The sequence below is a fragment of the Pseudophryne corroboree genome, chromosome 2, assembly GCF_028390025.1.
Source record: "Pseudophryne corroboree isolate aPseCor3 chromosome 2, aPseCor3.hap2, whole genome shotgun sequence".
Classification (NCBI taxonomy): Eukaryota; Metazoa; Chordata; class Amphibia; order Anura; family Myobatrachidae; genus Pseudophryne; species Pseudophryne corroboree.
The window spans coordinates 234,578,462-234,597,748 of NC_086445.1; the positions used below are offsets into that span (position 1 = coordinate 234,578,462).

At 46.1% G+C, this 19,287-nt stretch overlaps 1 protein-coding gene and 1 long non-coding RNA gene across 3 annotated transcripts in view; one reads left to right on the top strand and one right to left on the bottom strand.

Moving 5' to 3' along the window:
- Positions 1-12,703, bottom strand: part of LOC135011556 (uncharacterized) — a 295,015-nt gene extending 282,312 nt beyond the window's left edge. The window contains exon 1 of the long non-coding RNA XR_010210638.1: positions 12,563-12,703. This is a non-coding gene — a long non-coding RNA (uncharacterized LOC135011556). The remainder of the gene's footprint in view (positions 1-12,562) is intronic.
- Positions 1-19,287, top strand: part of LOC135011530 (retinol dehydrogenase 7-like) — a 237,625-nt gene that overhangs the window by 95,796 nt on the left and 122,542 nt on the right. Inside the window, exon 1 of one of the 2 annotated variants that reach the window (XM_063952469.1) lies at positions 11,572-11,711. The exons of the other annotated variant lie outside the window; for it this stretch is intronic. The gene's annotated coding sequence lies outside the window, so the exon portion shown is untranslated. Of the gene's footprint in view, positions 1-11,571; positions 11,712-19,287 lie in introns of those variants that run through there. 2 annotated transcript variants of the gene reach the window in all.

The window sequence follows — 19,287 nt, forward strand, 5'->3', positions numbered from 1 at the left end:
CGCTTTCCTGATAAGGGCAAGGTCCAGAGAACAGTTGGCGGTCGGAGTAGCACTATCTCAAGTAGTTCTACGACAGCACGAGTGGATTCTAAATATTCCAAAATCGCAGCTTTTTCCGACGACACGTCTAATGTTCCTAGGAATGATTCTGGACACAGTCCAGAAAAGGATGTTTTCTCCCGGAGAAGAAGGCCAGGGAGTTATCCGAGCTAGTCAGGAACCTCCTAAAACCAGGAAAAGTATCAGTGCATCATTGCACAAGGGTCCTGTGAAAAATGGTGGTTTCTTACAAAGCGATCACATTCGGTAGATTTCACGCAAGAACCTTTCAGTGGAATCTGCTGGGAAAATGGTCCGGATCGCATCTTCAGATGCATCAGCGGATAACCCTGTCTCCAAGGACAAGGGTGTTTTCTTCTGCGGTGGCTGCAGAGTGCTCATCTATGAAAGGGCCGCAGATTCGACATTCAGGACTGGGTCCTGGTGACCACGGATGCCAGCCTGAGTGGCTGGGGAGCAGTCACACAAGGAAAAAATTTCCAGGGAGTGTGATCAAGTCTGGAGACTTCTCTCCACATAAATATACTGGAGCTAAGGGCAATTTACAAGGCTCTAAGCTTAGCAAGACCTCTGCTTCAAGGTCAGCCGGTATTGATCCAGTGGGACAACATCACGGCAGTCGCCCACGTAAACAGACAGGGCGGCACATGAAGCAGGAGGGAAATGGCAGAAACTGCAAGGATTCTTCGCTGGGCGAAAAATCATGTGATAACACTCTCAGCAGTGTTAATTCCGGGAGTGGAAAACTGGGAAGCAGACTTCCTCAGCAGGCATAACCTCCACCCGGGAGAGTGGAGACTTCAGCGGGAAGTCTTCCACATGATTGTAAACCGTTGGGAAAAACCAAAAGGTGGACATGTTGGCGTCCCGCCTGAACAAAAAACTAGACAAATATTGCGCCAGGTCAAGGGACCCTCAGGCAATAGCGGTGGACGCTCTGGTAACACTGTGGGGTATGTGTTCCCTCCTAGGCATCTCATACCAAAAGTACTGAGAATCATAAGAAGGAGATGAGTAAGAACGATACTCGTGGTTCCGGATGGGTCAAGAAGGACTTGGTACCCGGAACTTCAAGAGATGCTCACGGAAGAACCGTGGCCTCTACCTTTAAGAAAGGACCTGCTCCAGCAGGGGCCTTGTCTATTCCAAGACTTACCGCGGCTGCGTTTGACGGCATGGCAGTTGAACGCCGGATCCTGAAAGGGCATTCCAGATGAAGTCATCCCTACCCTGGTCGAAGCCAGGAAGGATGTAACCGCAAAACATTTTCACCGCATTGGCGAAAATATGTTGCGTGGTGTGAGGACAAGAAGGTCCCTACAGAGGAATTCCAACTGGGTCGTTCCTACATTTCCTGAAAACAGGACTGTCTATGGGCCTAAAATTAGGGTCCATTAAGGTTCAAATTTCGACCCTGTCGAATTTCTTCCAGAAAGAACTGGCTTCAGTGCCTGAAGTTCAGACGTTTGTAAAAGGGGTACTGCATATACAGCCTCCTTTTGTGGCCCCAGTGGCACCTTGGGATCTCAATGTTGTTTTGAGTTTCCTAAAGTCACATTGGTTTGATCCACTCATCACTGTGGAATTAAAATATTTCACATGGAAGGTGAAGATTCTATTAGCCCTGGCTTCAGCCAGGCGTGTGTCAGAATGGGCGGCTTTACCATATATAAGCCCTTACTTAATTTTTCATTCTGACAGGGCAGAATTGAGGACTCGTCCTCAATTTCTCCTTAAGGTGTTTTCTGTTTTTCACATGAACCAACCTATTGTGGTACCTGCGGCTACTAGGGACTTGGAGGACTCCAAGTTACGTGACGTTGTCAGGGCCCTGAAAATATATGTTTCCAGGACGACTGGAGTCAGAAAATCTGACTCGCTGTTTAGCCTGTATGCACCCAACAAGATGGGTGTTCCTGCTTCTAAGCAGACGATTGCTCGCTGGATTTGTAGTACAATTCAGCTTGCACATTCTGTGGCAGGCTTGCCACAGCCAAAATCAGTAAAAGCCCATTCCACAAGGAAGTGGGCTCATCTTGGGCGGCTGCCCGAGGGGTCTCGGCTTTACAACTTTGCCGAGCTGCTACTTGGTCAGGGGCACACCCTGACTGAGGAGGACCTGGAGTTCTCTCATTCGGTGCTGCAGAGTCATCCGCACTCTCCCGCCCGTTTGGGAGCTTTGGTATAATCCCCATGGTCCTGACGGAGTCCCCAGCATCCACTTAGGACGTTAGAGAAAATAAGAATTTACTTACCGATAATTCTATTTCTCGTAGTCCGTAGTGGATGCTGGGCGCCCATCCCAAGTGCGGATTGTCTGCAATACTTGTACATAGTTATTGTTACAAAAATCGGGTTATTCTTGTTGTGAGCCATCTTTTCAGAGGCTCCTTCGTTGTTATCATACTGTTAACTGGGTTCAGATCACAGGTTGTACGGTGTGATTGGTGTGGCTGGTATGAGTCTTACCCGGGATTCAATATCCTTCCTTATTATGCACGCTCGTCCGGGCACAGTATCCTAACTGAGGCTTGGAGGAGGGTCATAGGGGGAGGAGCCAGTGCACACCACCTGATCCTAAAGCTTTTATTATTGTGCCCTATCTCCTGCGGAGCCGCTAAACCCCATGGTCCTGACGGAGTCCCCAGCATCCACTACGGACTACGAGAAATAGAATTATCGGTAAGTAAATTCTTATTTTAAAGACAGTTATTGGCTAATCCACAATTACATTTGGATTATTACATGTTATATATAAAGTATTAAACCAGGGGTGGTCAACCAGTCAGAGGCAAAGAGCCAGAAAAGATCTGCAGTCAAGAGCAAAAGCCACTATCATGCGTGCGAGAGCTATAATTGGGGCATGGCCTAGTTATTACAAAGCCACACCCCATTTTTGTGCGCACACCTTTTGGTATGACATTTGTAGGCGTATGACCTTGTGTCATAACCCAGTTTTAGTCATGTTGTACAGTGCCACATACATATAATGCCCCAGTACAGTGCCTCATACATATAAAAACGCCAAAACATGGGTGCCTCCACAGTGCCAGATACACATACCCTAGTGTCAGATACATATATGCCCCCAGTGCCAGATACACAAGTCCCCACAGTGCCAGATACATATATGCCCCCAGTGCCAGATACACATGTCCCCACAGTGCCATATATGCCCCCAGAAGCTTTAGCTGCCGGTCCGCGAGCTATGATTGGCTCATGGGCTGGCGCCGAATTGAAGAGAGACACCGCTGCTGGAGAGGCGTGTGTCTGCCTGTCTGGAGCTGTGTCGGGCAGCGGTGCCAGGAGCCGGCCGAGCCGCATGCGGGGTATGAAAGAGCCGTGGGTTGGCCACCGCTGTAATAAACATTAAAGCCATCTAGGCTACACTCTTCTGTTTAGGAGATATATCATTCCCCAAGTCACACATTATAACTATAAATCTAATTAATCTCTAAAAAGTAAAAACGTTTCTAAGATGTTACCATACAGTATATGTAAATTAGGAATGCTTATGGGAGTGTCTCCAAGTGGTTCCTAATGTATACGTGTGTTAATTGAGGAATTGCAATCTAACTGAATGTGATGTGACAAATGTTGCATTTAGTAATTTCTGAGAGAACACAAAAGTAAAGTCTTGTTTTACTGTGTCCTATGCTGCAATGTCACAATAGAAGTTAAGAAACAGAGGTTTTACAAGGTAAAGTATATCTAACTGCTATGTCAATATTTGTTGCTTACCTTGGAGACATTCCCAGGTTCTCTGCAAGTGTAAAGGTCACAGCAAAAGCTTGTGTGGAGTCATTGTGCTTAAAAAATATACAGTAATTTGAGACAACCTTGATAACCAGTCTACACTTAACAACAGCTACATTGTAGTCATTGCAGATCCTGATTTTACTAGGGATTTTTTCACCAGCCATGTTTCTTATAAAGTATACTGTAATTCTACAGTATTAAGGTTTTTAAATCTGACCCACTGACACTTCTCTGTATATACAGTAACAGATGCTGCATATGAAATGTCAAAGAGTAATTGCTGTGGTAGACAAAACCTCCACACCGATGTATGAAATAGCCAAAGCATGCAGATTTATAACAAACAAGAAACCAAATGATGTTAGGCAAATTATTTTGACCTTATTTTCTGGAAATATGTTTTGCTGCTTTGTACTATGTGTTAGAGTTAGCGTCAGAGAAATCAAAGATTTATTGATCTTTATGTGGACTGCATAATAAGCAAAGCTTTTCCCACTAGATAATGGCATCCTAAGATAGCGTTATTTATGCCTGTCAATTGGGACCAGCTAAGCCTCTCCTCATAGGGTTAAACAATTGTGTCTCTCTCTAACGCATGCCTGCTTTTAAGGGTATATTTACTAGTGATGAGCGGATTCGGTTTTACTCGGTTTTACTCGGTTTTACTCGGTTCTCAAAACGGCATCTTATTGGCTCACGGATGTCACGTGTTTTGGATAGCCAATAAGATGCCGTTTTGAGAACCGAGTAAAACCGAGTAAAACCGAACCTCGCTCATCACTAATATTTACTAGAGATGTTCACCGGAAATATTTCGGGTTTTGGTTTTGGATTCGGTTCCGTGGCCGTGTTTTGGATTCAGACGCGTTTTGGCAAAACCACCCTGAAATTTTTTTGTCAGATTCAGGTGTGTTTTGGATTCGGGTGGTTTTTTTTTTCAAAAACAGCTTAAATCATAGAATTTGGGGGTCATTTTGATCCTATAGTATTATTAACCTCAATAAACATAATTTCCACTCATTTCCAGTCTATTCTGAACACCTCACAATATTATTTTTAGTCCTAAAATTTGCACCGAGGTCGCTGGATGACTAAGCTAAGCGACCCAAGAGGGCGGCACAAACACCTGGCCCATCTAGGAGTGGCACTACAGTGGCAGACAGGATGGCACTTCAAAAAATTGGCCCCAAACAGCACATGATGCAAAGAAAAGAGAAAAAGAGGTGCACTGTGGTCGCTGGACAGCTAAGCTAAGCGACACAAACACCTCAATATCACAGGAATTATTTGTTCTAATCAATGGTATTATTGGTCCAAATCACTGGAAGAAAATGACAAAATCACAGGAATTATTTGTTCTAATCAATGGTATTATTGGTCCAAATCACTGGAAGAAAATGACAAAATCACTGGAATCATTTGGCAAGATCACTGTAATTAATAATTAATTATAAATCACTGATATTAATTGGTAAAATCTCGCTATCGCCTGCCTAGTGAAGTGGAATCTAGATGGGATTTTGTACCGGGGACACAATAACTTCATCAATTGTCTAAATCCCAATGCACTAATGGCGGAAACCGGGCACACGTCTAACAGCGCACTGATTATACTGAGAACTGATTATACTGAGAACTGATTTTACTAAGCACTGATGATACTACGGAGAACTGACACTGAGCAGCGAGAACAGCACTGGACTATTGTACTGTAGTATACTGGTCACCACAATGCAGCACTGACACTGAACACAGATATTAAGCACTGATCAGGATACTAGAAGTGACACAGAGCTGCAAGATACAGCAATGGCCTACTGTACTGTACTACTATATATACTAGTGTTCACCAAAATGCTGCACTGTACTACTATATACTGCTCACAACAATGCAGCACAGATATGGATACTTGAAGTGACACGGAGCTGCAAGGTACAGCAATGGCCTACTGTACTCTACTACTATATATACTGGTGTTCACCAAAATGCTGCACTGTACTACTATATACTGCTCACAACAATGCAGCACAGATATTGATACTTGAAGTGACACGGAGCTGCAAGACACAGCAATATATATATGGGAAGGCGTGCCCACTCCTGGGAAAGTAAGCATGGCCTCACAATTTTATATTATGATATCAAACTATAAATATATAATCACACCCATTAATGATCAAAGAATGCAGCAACAGCCACTGTAATTGGCACCGGGGTCCAGCACCACACCACAATACAGACAAGAAACTCTACATACTGTAAACTACCCCTACCAGCAGCCGCTGCTGCATGCTGTGATCTTTACTGGGCATCCATGCTGGTGAGGAACTACACGGGGTGGGGGGATAGCTGCTTCCTCTAAAAGTGAATCTACAGTACCTACTGCCCGCGGGGGAGGGGGGGGGCACCTCTGGATGGCGCCCCTCCTCGACTGGCGCCCCTGGTAAGTGCCATCCTGGCCAATAGGAAGATACACCCCTGTGCACTAATATATATATATTGGTGGTCACCAAAATGCTGCACTGTACTACTACACTGCTCACAACAATGCAGCACAGATATGGATACTAGAAGTGACACAGAGCTGCAAGCTACAGCAATGGCCTGCTGTACTGTACTACTATATACTGGTGGCCACCAAAATGCTGCACTGTACTACTATATAGTATAAACTAGTCACACAACAATGCAGCAGATATTGAGCACTGATCATCAGGATACTGTCTAGAACTGAGTCTGACACAGAGCTGCAAGATACAGCAATGGCCTACTGTACTGTACTACTATAATATACTGGTGGCAGTGGCGCACCCAGGGGGGGGTTTCCGAGTACCCAGAAAACCCCCCCCCCCCCACTAAAAAAAAAAAAAAAGTTTTTTTTTTTTTTAGCTGCTTGAGTATTATTAATGACTGTCTAGCGTCCTCTGCAGACTGCTGTCTTCCTGGTGACACTTGTAAGTGCAATAAAAGTTTACTTTATTTTAATTATAGTACATATATATCCATGTGCATACATATATACACATGTATATACATACATACATACATACATACATACATATATAAACACACACACACATATGATATATATACATGTGTATATATATGTGTACTGTATGTGTGTGTACATATATATATATGTATGCATGTTTAATATGCTATGTATATGTGTGTGTGTGTGTATATATATATATATATATATATGTGTGTGTAGATATATATATATATATATATATATATATATATATATATATATATATATATATATATATACACACACACACACACACACACACACACACACACACACTAGTTTTCTGGACCCAGCATATACTGGGTCACCTCAGTCCCCACCCCCGTGATTGGCTCCGCCCAGTTCTGGAAACCCCCCCATGCAAATCCTGCGTTTGCCACTGGGTGGTCACCACAATGCAGCACACTGAGCACAGATATTTGCAGCACACAGAGCACAGATATTGAGCTTTTCAGGCAGATAATGTAGCCACGTCCTCTCCGCTCAATCTCCAATGCACGAGTGAAAATGGCGGCGACGCGCGGCTCTTTATATGGAATATGAGTCTCGCGAGAATCCGACAGCGGGATGATGACGTTCGCCCTTGTTCGGGTTAACCGAGCAAGGCGGGAAGATCCGAGGCTGCCTCGGACCCGTGAAAAACACGTGAAGTTCGGGGGGGTTCGGATCTCGACGAACCAAACCCGCTCATCTCTAATATTTACTAATATGCAGGTTTTTAGAAGTGGAGATGTTGCCAGTAGTAAGATTCTACTTATTTACTAAGCACCTTCTAGAAGATAATAGCTAGAAACTGATTGGTTGCTATGGGCAACATCTCCATTTCCTAAAACCCACACCTTAGTAAATATACCCCTAAGGCTGGGTACACAGTGTTGATGTCAGATTGCACTCTAAAACATTTTTTATTTAACATGGATCAATTTTTGACTGTCATTTAAAATCCAAAGTTGATACCCATTGGATTTCTAATGCCTATTCCACAGCAAATCTACTGGAAAAGTAACCAGCAATCTGCTACGGAGTGGAAGCCCTGCACAGATTACTATGATGTATATAGATTTCATTGTATTAATATGTTCATAAATTATTAAAATGAGAAGAAAAAAAATGCCCTAATCTTCCAATAAATAGCTGAGGGGCTGTTGATGTAACTGGGGAATACACAGTATGGGGTCCCACTGCTACAATAGTAATCAGCCCCAAACTGGTCAGTCCAGGGCTGGTTGTCCTTGGAGAGAGGGACAAATCCCTTTATTTGGGATGGATTCCAGCCCTGGACTGACCAGTTTGGGGCTGATTACTATTATGGGACGGGGAATTAGGTAAATGAAACAGTTCATTAATATTATGTTTTTACAGCCTACAGTTCCCAGCAAGCCCAGCAAGTGCTAGCATGCCCAGACATTAAGGGCCAACTAACATCTGTAGTCCACCTGGAAAACAATGTTAAACAAAAGACAGGACCTGGACACTAAATGGAGGAAGTCTTTTATTACATGAAAACACCCCCACAACGCGGTTGTACATGTATTACTTATACTATAAAGTTGTCACATCCTCTGCATTTCATGTAGCATCCTTATTATTGGAAAATTGAAAAAAAAAATTAATGTTACCACTCCTCACGGTGCCCAGTCGTGAATGAGAGGTCACCAGTGGCGGAACTAGCGAGCAGTGGGCCCAGGTGCAACAAAATGCTTTGCCCCCCCCCCATCCCATCCCATCCCAGTCCACCCCCTCACCACTGGAGAGGATCTGGTGAGGGGGACCTGCTCAGGGCCAGGGAAATGGATACCTAGCAACAGTGCCGTAACTAGACAGGCGTAGGCGCGCGCAAAAATACATAGTTGGCGTGGCTTCGTGGGGAATGGGTGTGGCCACAAAATAATACCAATTCATAAAACGGTACACAGTAGTCTCCATTATTTAAATTACGCCGCACAGTAGCACCACTACACCAGGTAGAGACCCTTTTACACATTACGGCAGACAGCGTCCCCTTTTTACACATTACGGCAGATAGCGGGAAAGAAAGAAAGAAAGAAAGAAAGAAAGAAAGAAAGAAAGAAAGAAAGAAAGAAAGAAAGAAAGAAAGAAAGAAAGAAAGAAAGAAAGAAAGAAAGAAAGAAAGAAAGAAAGAAAGAAAGAAAGAAAGAAAGAAAGAAAGAAAGAAAGAAAGAAAGAAAGAAAGAAAGAAAGAAAGACGTACCCTCTCCGCTGGCTCAGGCTCCTCGGTGCAGCTTCTGACGATTCCCGGGCAGGAGAGGAGGGAGGTGGAGGAGGGAGCCGCAGCAGTGCTGTGTCATTGGTGGAGGCGCTGCTGCCCCTCTGCTTCACTATAGGCTGTTCTCAGGAGACAGCGGGACTGCCGCACATGTGTGGGCACCTGCATAGGCGCCTATGTGCAGTTTCCTTGCGGCCAAGCGGGCCCGCTGAACGGGGCTCGCTTGGCCGCTATGTGTGGCCATAGCCTAACGGCAGCATTTGGGGACCATTTGCACTAGATCCTATATTAACTCAAGATATTCTGCATACCTCCCAATATGACCCTTTCCAGGAGAGACAAAATACTCTTTAAAAAGACTTCCCTCTTAAAGTATGATTAACACCACCTGTGTTGAAACAACTTATCGATTTACCTGTTCAAAACAGGTGATGGCAATCATAAATCAAGAGGGAAGTCCAGGAGCATATTGTCCCTCCTGAAATAGGTATGTATTCTGGGTCAATACCCTCAAACACAGCCAGCTGTCTCTCTCATTTACTAGTTTTATAAAGCCCTCCATACATCAGCAATTTGGCGTTTTGCAGATGATTGCGCATCACAGATTCAGATCAAAAATTGACTGAGATTGTTACAGTACATCAGGTTGTCCAACATGTTGGATTTCACACATCAGTTGGGGATTGCTGGAAGTAAACTTATCAAAGCTTCTAAAAATTAAAAGAGGTTATGTTGCCCATAGCAACAAATCAGAATCTATAATTTTCTAGATTGCAAAAGAGCAGGCATTCCCAACCTCGGTCCTCAAAGCACTTCAACAGTGCAGGCTTTAGTGACATCCAGGCTTCAGCACAGATGGTTAAATCAAAATAACTGAGGTACTTATTAAGTCACCTGTGCTCAATTATGGATATCACTAAAACCTGCACTGTTATAGGCCCTACACATTTCACGATGTGCCGCCGAGGTGCACGACGGCCGATACGGCCGACCCGGCGGCAGTGACGGGGGGAGTGAAGTTTCTTCACTCACCCCGTCACCCGGCTCCGTAGACGTGCAGGCAAATATGGACGATCTCGTCCATATTGGCCTGCATGCACAGCCGACATGGCACCAGCGATGAACGAGCGCGGGGCCGCGCATCGTTCATCGCTGGTGCCTACACACTGCACGATATGAACGTTATCTCGTTCATTAATGAACGAGATCGTTCATATCGTGCAGTGATGTCGGCCAGTGTGTAGGGCCCATTAGTGTGCCTTGAGGACAAAGGTAGGGAGTGCCTGCAATAGTGAAATGATAGACAGAATCTGATAGGTGAAGTTACCCCTAGCAACCACTTTTCATTATTAGAAGCTTTAGTAAATGTACCCCCAGCGTAATGGTAACAGTCAGCATATTTGCAGACCGCTTTTACTAAAGACCCCCATACATCAGCAATCTCAAAAAAACTATTTACAGATTTTATTTTTTTATATAGATTTAAAGATTCCCAAATTTCCCAATCTGCACCATATATTACAATTATTTTTCAGAAATTTGCAGATCATTTTCAGCAAATACTGTTCTTCCAACCTTGACAGGCTCATCTGCAAAACCCCAAATTGCCCCAATAAATTGCTGATGTATGGGAGCCTTAATGTCACCATCTTTTGAAAGGTTCTGCCTAAAAGGTGTTGCAGCCAGCTGTAACTAAAGTAATATAGTCATAATGGGGTATATTACTAAGCTAAAGTGGACGGAGATAAAGTACTGTACCAACCGACCAGCTCCTAACAGTTATTTTTCAAACACAGCCTGTAGCATGGCAGTTACATACCTCCCAACATGACCCTCTCCAGGAGGGACAGAGGGGTCTATTTATGAAGCAGTTAAAAGAGTGGAAAAATTGCCCTTGGCAACCAGTGTTAAGGTAACATTTATAAAGTGCAATTTATAAAATTATACGTAGCAGCTGATTGGTTGCCATGGGCAACTTCTCCACACTTTTCACTGCTTCGTTCATATACCCCAGAATGCTCTGCTCCTGGATTTCTCTCTTAATTTATGATTGCCATCACCTGTGCTGAAACACTTTTCTTATCCATTCACATGTACAAAACAGGTTCCGGCAATCATAAAATTTAGAGAAAAGTCCAGAAGCAGAGCATTGTGTCCCTCCTGGAGAGAGTCGTATTGCGAGGTATGCAGTTAGGAGCTGATTGGCTGATACTCTATCACCGTCCACTTTATCTCTCTCCAAGCTATACACTGTCAAACCTGAACAATGTGCACAAGCTGACTGGCTGCAATAATGATAGGGTTAACTGCTGATAAACCCATCCCTGTGCTGTTTCTGTTATGTGAGAAGTGCAGTGTGATTACAGACCTTGCAGTTGGCTTAAACCCAGCACCTCGTCCCAAATTGTGAGCTCTGCCAGCTCCCCCTTCTCCTGCTATTGGTAGGTTGTAAAAGCTTTTGTCCTCTAGCTGTGGTTGGAACTCCTGTCCGTCTTCTCTGCCCCTTTGCATTAGATTCAGACAGACTGTGCACTGAAGCTACAGCTGCTCCTCTACACACAGCTTCCTCCTCTTACTACATTTTCCTCACTAACACGTCAGGGTTCAGCACTTTTACTTCTGCTGCTGAGGTAAGTGTGAGGCAGAAAAGGACTAATCCCGATCTCCTCACTAAGCTTCTCCTGCTCAGTTCTCAGAGTATCAGGTCCCGGCACTGTGATAAACACCTCACTGCTTGCAGACCTCTCCTCCGCCCTTTGGATTAGGAATGGCCGTTGGCCATTGTTATTTAGAAACCATCAATGGTCGCCAGCTGATGTTAACTAGTTTTAACATTGATGGTAAGGACACAGATGATTTATCATCATCGATGTTTGCTGTGGAACAGATTTTTTTTTTAATGCTTGCAGACCCACTGCTGCAACAGCCAGGGCCGGCGACAGGGGGGGTCAAAGGGGACACCTGTACCGGGCCCCAAGGATCAGAGGGGCCCCAAGTATATGCCTCATAGTGTCCGGCAGGGATGTGAGCAGGGAATCATCATGGAGTTATTGGGGAGAGACCGACTGTGGTGTGTGTGGGGGAGGAAGGAGAGAGATAAATATTTAAATATCTGTATACTGTAGATATAGCGCAGCAAATTCCGTTGCTCTGAGGGGGCCCCAGAGATATCACTGTACCGGGCCCCAAAATGTCTGTTGCCAGCCCTGGCAACAGCTGCTTAGGACTACAAAGCTGTCAGCCAGGGTAGCAGCCCCCTGCGCCACCCCCGGCTTACACACACATACAGTACACAGAGTGTGTGCCTGGATGTGCTGGTCCGCCTTGCTGACTTGATAGTTGAGGTCAGCTATCCGTCAGCAGACCAGCCCTGCCACTTGCTCACATAAAGCAGTGAGGAGGAAATGTTTGGAGCACTGAAGAGTGGGGAAGTGAGTCAGCTGCTACAAATAAATTCTAGAATGCATTTAATAAATGTTACCTCAAAGCTGATGGGCAACTTCTCCATTGGCATTCGTCTCCATTCTTTTCACTGCTTCATACCTCTACCCAGGGACGGACTGTGGCCAGAATTCCACCCTGGCATCCGAAGGTGCTCGGAAAAGGGAGGCACGGCACATGACTCGAGGCACATCTCCATTTCTCTAACGTCCTAGTGGATGCTGGGGACTCCGTAAGGACCATGGGGAATAGTGGGCTCCGCAGGAGACTGGGCACTCTGAAGAAAGATTTAGTATTATCTGGTGTGCACTGGCTCCTCCCTCTATGCCCCTCCTCCAGACCTTAGTTAGAATCTGTGCCCGGCCAGAGCTGGGTGCTCCTAGTGGGCTCTCCTGAGCTTGCTAGAAAAGAAAGTATTTTGTTAGGTTTTTTATTTTCAGAGAGCTTCTGCTGGCAACAGACTCTCTGCTACGAGGGACTGAGGGGAGAGAAGCAAACCTACTCACGGCAGCTAGGTAGCGCTTCTTAGGCTACTGGACACCATTAGCTCCAGAGGGATCGAACACAGGTACCTAACCTTGATCGTCCGTTCCCGGAGCCGCGTCGCCGTCCCCCTCGCAGAGCCAGAAGAACAGAAGCAGCAGAAGCATGAAGACATCGAAATCGGCGGCAGAAGACTCCTGTCTTCACTTAAGGTAGCGCACAGCACTGCAGCTGTGCGCCATTGCTCCCACAGCACACCGCACACTCCGGTCACTGTAGGGTGCAGGGGGGGGCGCCCTGGGCAGCAATTAAGATACCTTTTGGCAAAATTATACATATATACAGTCAGGCACTGTATATATGTACGAGCCCCCGCCATTATTTTTACACAGAAACGGGACAGAAGCCCGCCGCTGAGGGGGCGGGGCCTTCCTCAGCACTCACAATCGCCATTTTCTCTCCACAGATCCGCTGAGAGAAGCTCCCCAGGCTCTCCCCTGCAATAGAAGAGGGTAAAAAGAGAGGGGGGGGGGGGGGGGCATATAAATTTGGTGCAAAAACAATATATACAGCAGCTACTGGGTTAACACTAAGTTACTGTGTGATTCCTGGGTCATATAGCGCTGGGGTGTGTGCTGGCATTCTCTCTCTCTCTGTCTCTCCAAAGGGCCTTGTGGGGGAACTGTCTTCAAATAGAGCATCCCCTGTGTGCATGGTGTGTCGGTACGTGTGTGTCGACATGTCTGAGGTAAAAGGCTCCCCTAAGGAGGAGATAGGGCAAATATGTGTGTGAGAGGGTGTCTCCGTCGACAACGCCGACACCTGTTTGGATATGTGTAAGTGCTGAGGTGAATTTATTGCACAAAAGATTAGAGAACAGACAGGAAATCTACCCATGTCTGTCCCTATGTCACAGAGACCTTCAGAGTCTCACAATGATCACTATCCAAAATAATAAACACTGATATCGACACGGAGTTTGGCTCCAGTGTCGACTACGATAATGCAAAGTTACAGCCAAAATGGCTGAAAGGTATTCAATATATGATTATTGTAATAAAAGAGGATTTGCATATCACTGATGACTCATTTGTCCCTGACACAAGGGTACACATGTTAAGGGGAAGAAAGCTGAGGTAAATTTCCCTCCTCTCATGAGGAAAAAGAGCGGTAAACTCCAGACAAGAGACTGCAGCTTCCCACAAAGAATTCTCAGGCAGTATCCTTTCCACACTAGGGCCAGGAAGTGATGGGAATCTTCCCCTAGGGTGTCCCGTTTGCCCAGAAGGTAGCACTAGCTATTCTCAGGGATCCTGCAGATAGCGTGCACATTCTAGTATACTACTCAGACCGGCGACTGTGTCGGCATGGGTTTATAGCGCTGTTGCAGCGTGGACAGGTACCTTATCAGCAGAGATTGAGACCCTAGTATGCATATAGATATATATATATATATAGATATATATATATATATATATAGATATATATAGATATATATATATATATTAAAGATGCTGTCTTAAGTGATATATATATATATATATATATATATATATATATATATATAACATGCCCAAAGAGACATGAGTATACTGGGTCCTAGAGTCGAAGCTATGTCGATTTCTGCTTGACGTGTCCTGTAGAATATGCAATGGACAGATGATGCCGACTTAAGAGGCATTTGGAAGGCTGAGGATTGTGTGGAGAAGGGTTCTCGGACCTGGTCTCCACAGCTATAGCTGGTAATTCTGATATTTTGCCTTATATTCCTGCACAGCCTACGAAAGCACGACATTATCAAATGCAGCCTTTCGAATAAAGAAACAAGAAAGTCCGAGGTGCGTCCTTTCTTGCCAGAGGCGGGGGCAGAGGAAAGAAGCTGCACAACACAGCTAGTTCCCAGGTAGTCCTCCCCGGCCTCTACAAAAATCCACCGCATGTCGCTGGGGCTCCACAGGCGGAGCTAGGCCCGGTGGGGGCACGCCTTCGTAAGTTCAGCCACAAGTGGGTTCACTCCCTGTTAGATCCCTGGGCAATAGATATTGTGTCTCAGGGATACAAGCTGGACTTTGAGAAGATGCCCCCTCACCGACGGCCCTGCCGGCTTCCCCCCACGTGAGGGAAACAGTGTTAACTGCAATTCATGTCAGTGCATCACTGCACTCGAGTCCTGGGAAGGAGGGTGGCTTCATACGAGGCCATTCCCTTCGGCAGGTTCCATACCTTCCATTGGGACTTACTGTACAAGTGGTCCGGATCACATCTTCGGATGCATCGGTTAATCACCCTATCCCCCAGAGCAAGGGTGTCTCTCCTGTGGTGACTGCAGAGTGCTCACCTTCTCGAAGGTCGCAGATTCGGCATTCAGGACTGGGTCCTGGTGACCACGGATGCAAGCCTCCGAGGGTGGGGGGCAGTCACACAGGGAAGAAATTTCCAAGGGCTGTGGTCAAGGCAGGAGACTTGCCTTCACATCAATATCCTGGAACTAAGGGCCATATACAACGCCCTAAGTCAAGCGGAGACCCTGCTTCGCGACCAACTGGTTCTGATCCAGTCAGACAATATCACCGCAGTGGCTCATGTAAACCGCCAAGGCGGCACAAGGAGCAGGGTGGCGATGGTAGAAGCCACCAGAATTCTTCACTGGGCGGAGAATCACGTAAGCACACTGTCAGCAGTGTTCATTCCGGGAGTGGACAACTGGGAAGCAGACTTCCTCAGCAGGCACGACCTCCACCCGGGAGAGTGGGGACTTTACCAAGAAGTCTTCACGCAAATTGCAAATTGACGGGAACTGCCACAGGTGGACATGATGGCGTCCCGCCTCGACAAAAAGCTAAAATGGTATTGCGCCAGGTCAAGGGACCCTCAGGCGATAGCTGTGGACGCACTAGTAACACCGTGGGTGTTCCAGTCGGTCTATGTGTTTCCTCCTCTTCCTCTCATACCAAAGGTGCTGAGAATTGTAAGAAAAAGAGGAGTGAGAACAATACTCATTGTTCCGGATTGGCCATGAAGGACTTGGTACCCGGAACCGGAAGAAATGCTCACAGAGGACCCATGGCCTCTGCCTCTCAGACAGGACCTGTTGCAACAAGGGCCCTGTCTATTCCAAGACTTACCGCGGCTGCGTTTGACGGCATGGCGGTTGAACACCGGATCCTAGCGGAAAAAGGCATTCCGGATGCAGTTATTCCTACGCTGATAAAGGCTAGGAAGGACGTGACAGCAAAGCATTATCACCGTATATGGCGAAAATATGTGCTTGGTGTGAGGCCAGGAAGGCCCTACAGAAGAATTCCAGCTGGGTCGATTCCTGCACTTCCTACAGTCAGGAGTGACTATGGGCCTTAAATTAGGGTCCATACAGGTCCAGATTTCGGCCCTATCCATTTTCTTTCAAAGAGAACTGGCTTCACTGCCTGAGGTTCAGACGTTTGTTAAGGGAGTGCTGCATATTCAGCGCCCTTTTGTGCCACCAGTGGCACTTTGGGATCTTAACGTGGTGTTGGGTTTCCTGAAATCCCACTGGTTTGAGCCATTTAAGACTGTGGAGCTAAAGTATCTCACGTGGAAAGTGGTCATGCTGTTGGCCTTAGCTCCGGCTAGGCGTGTGTCAGAATTGGCGGCTTTGTCATGTAAAAGCCCCTATCTGGTTTTCCAGATGGACAGGGCAGAATTGCGGACTCGTCCGCAATTTCTGCAAAAGGTGGTGTCATCTTTTCATTTGAACCAACCTATTGTGGTGCCTGCGGATTCCAAGTTGCTTGACGTAGTCCGGGCTTTGAAGAATTATGTAACCAGAACGGCTGGGGTCAGGAAGACTGACTCGCTGTTTATCCTGTATGCATCCAACAAAGTGGGTGCTCCTGCTTCAAAGCAAGCTATTGCTCGCTGGATCTGTAACACGATTCAGCAGGCTCATTCTGCGGCTGGATTGCCGCATCCAAAATCAGTGAAAGCCCATTCCACAAGGAAGGTGGGCTCTTCTTGGGCGGCTGCCCGAGGGGTCTCTGCTTTACAGCTTTGCCGAGCTGCTACCTTGTGTTTGCTCATTCGGTGCTGCAGAGTCATCCGCACTCTCCCGCCCGTTTGGGAGCTTTGGTATAATCCCCATGGTCCTTATGGAGTCCCCAGCATCCACTAGGACGTTAGAGAAAATAAGATTTTACTTACTGGTAAATCTATTTCTCGTAGTCCGTAGTGGATGCTGGGCGCCCGTCCCAAGTGCGGACTTTTTCTACAATGCTTGTATATAGTTATTGCTTAAATAAGGGTTATGTTATAGTTGCATCAGGGTTTATCTGATGCTCTGTTATTGTTCATACTGTTAACTGGGTAAGTTTATCACGAGTTATACGGTGTGATTGGTGTGGCTGGTATGAGTCTTACCCTGGATTCCAAAATCCTTTCCTTGTAATGTCAGCTCTTCCGGGCACAGTTTCCTTAACTGAGGTCTGGAGGAGGGGCATAGAGGGAGGAGCCAGTGCACACCAGATAGTACTAAATCTTTCTTTAGAGTGCCCAGTCTCCTGCGGAGCCCGCTATTCCCCATGGTCCTTACGGAGTCCCCAGCATCCACTACGGACTACGAGAAATAGATTTACCAGTAAGTAAAATCTTATTTTGTATTGGCCTGCACAGTACGGGCAGGGGGCACAGGGTCTCTGCACAGCGCAGCTCCCGGCTCTCTGTTTGTGCCCCCCACCGCCCAAAATATGGGGGCGTGTCACGAGTCCATACCCTCTTTCGGCAGGTCCCGAATCCATACAGTTGAAAGTTGGGAGGTATGTAAGTGTCCGAGCCAGCATGGTTGGCCCGTCTTTCTGACATAACAGGCTGAGCTCAGCGGTTAGTCAGACATCACACTGCATTTGCATATATCCACCCACAAGGTGGATGACAGTGACAGGGAAATATGGGTAGATTATTGAGAATGCGCACACACACTGCTAGATATCGGGAGATTGTGGCAGATATTTTTGGTCTGGGCCGATAGGTAGGAAAATTGATTGTTTGGGTGTGTGTGCAAGATTTTACAGAGATATTGCCGAAACGATCGTTCGTACACACTATACGATAAATCAAGCCAATTTCCCAATTATTGACAAATCGGCCCAATAATTGTACAGTGTGACCCTAGTTTTAGGGTTAGGCACTAGGCGGGTTAGCCCTAGCCACCACTGCCTGGAGGGTTAGGGTTTGCGTGGGGGGGTGTAAAATACCCCCTCCAACGTTGGGATCTTTAAAGTCGGGATGCTAGTGTTGGTCATGTGACCGCGACAATAGGGATAACATACCGAACCCCTGCTCCCAGCTCTGACTCCTACATTGTGGCTGGATGGATGCGCATCTCTTCTGCTCAAGGGGGTAATTCTGAGTTGATCGCAGCAAGAACTTTGTTAGCAGTTGGGCAAAACCATGGGCACTGCAGGGGAGGCAGATATAACATGTGCAGAGAGAGTTAGATTTGGGTGGGTTATTTTGTTTCTGTGCAGGGTAAATACTGGCTGCTTTATTTTTACACTGCAATTTAGATTGCAGATTGAACACACTACACCCATATCTAACTCTCTCTGCACATGTTATATCTGCCTCTTCTGCAGTGCACGTGGAGGGTAATTCCAAGTTGATTGCAGCAGGATATTTTTTAGCAGTTGGACAAAACCATGTGCACTGCAGGGGGAGCAGATATAACATGTGCAGAGAGAGAGAGATTTGGGTGTGGTGTGTTCAAACCGAAATCTAAATTGCAGTGTAAAATTAAAGCAGCCATTATTTACCCTTCACAGAAACAAAATAACCCATCCACATTTAACTCTCTCTGCACATGTTATATCTGCCACACCTGCAGTGCACATGGTTTTGCCCAACTGCTAAAAAAAATTCTGCTGCGATCAACTCGGAATTACCCCCATGATTTTGCCCAACTGCTAACAAAGTTCCTGCTGCGATATACTCAGAATTACCCCACTTGTGCCAACCAATGATGGTTAGTATCATCATCTATGGGGTGCCATAGAATAGTTATACTACCATCGATGGCTCAAGGCACCATTGCCAGTGATGGAAACCATCAATGGAGACCATGCCGATGGCCATCCCTACTGACAGGTAGTGTGAGGGTTATATTTATAGGGTGCTATCTGATGTCCCAGATCTGTCCTGCTCTTGGGTTGTGGCTCCCTGGTCCAGTTGCATAATTCCTGCAGCACACAGGAATTTCAATGTGTACAGAGCTGCCCCATCACTTGTTAACCCATGCAGCAGTGCTACCAG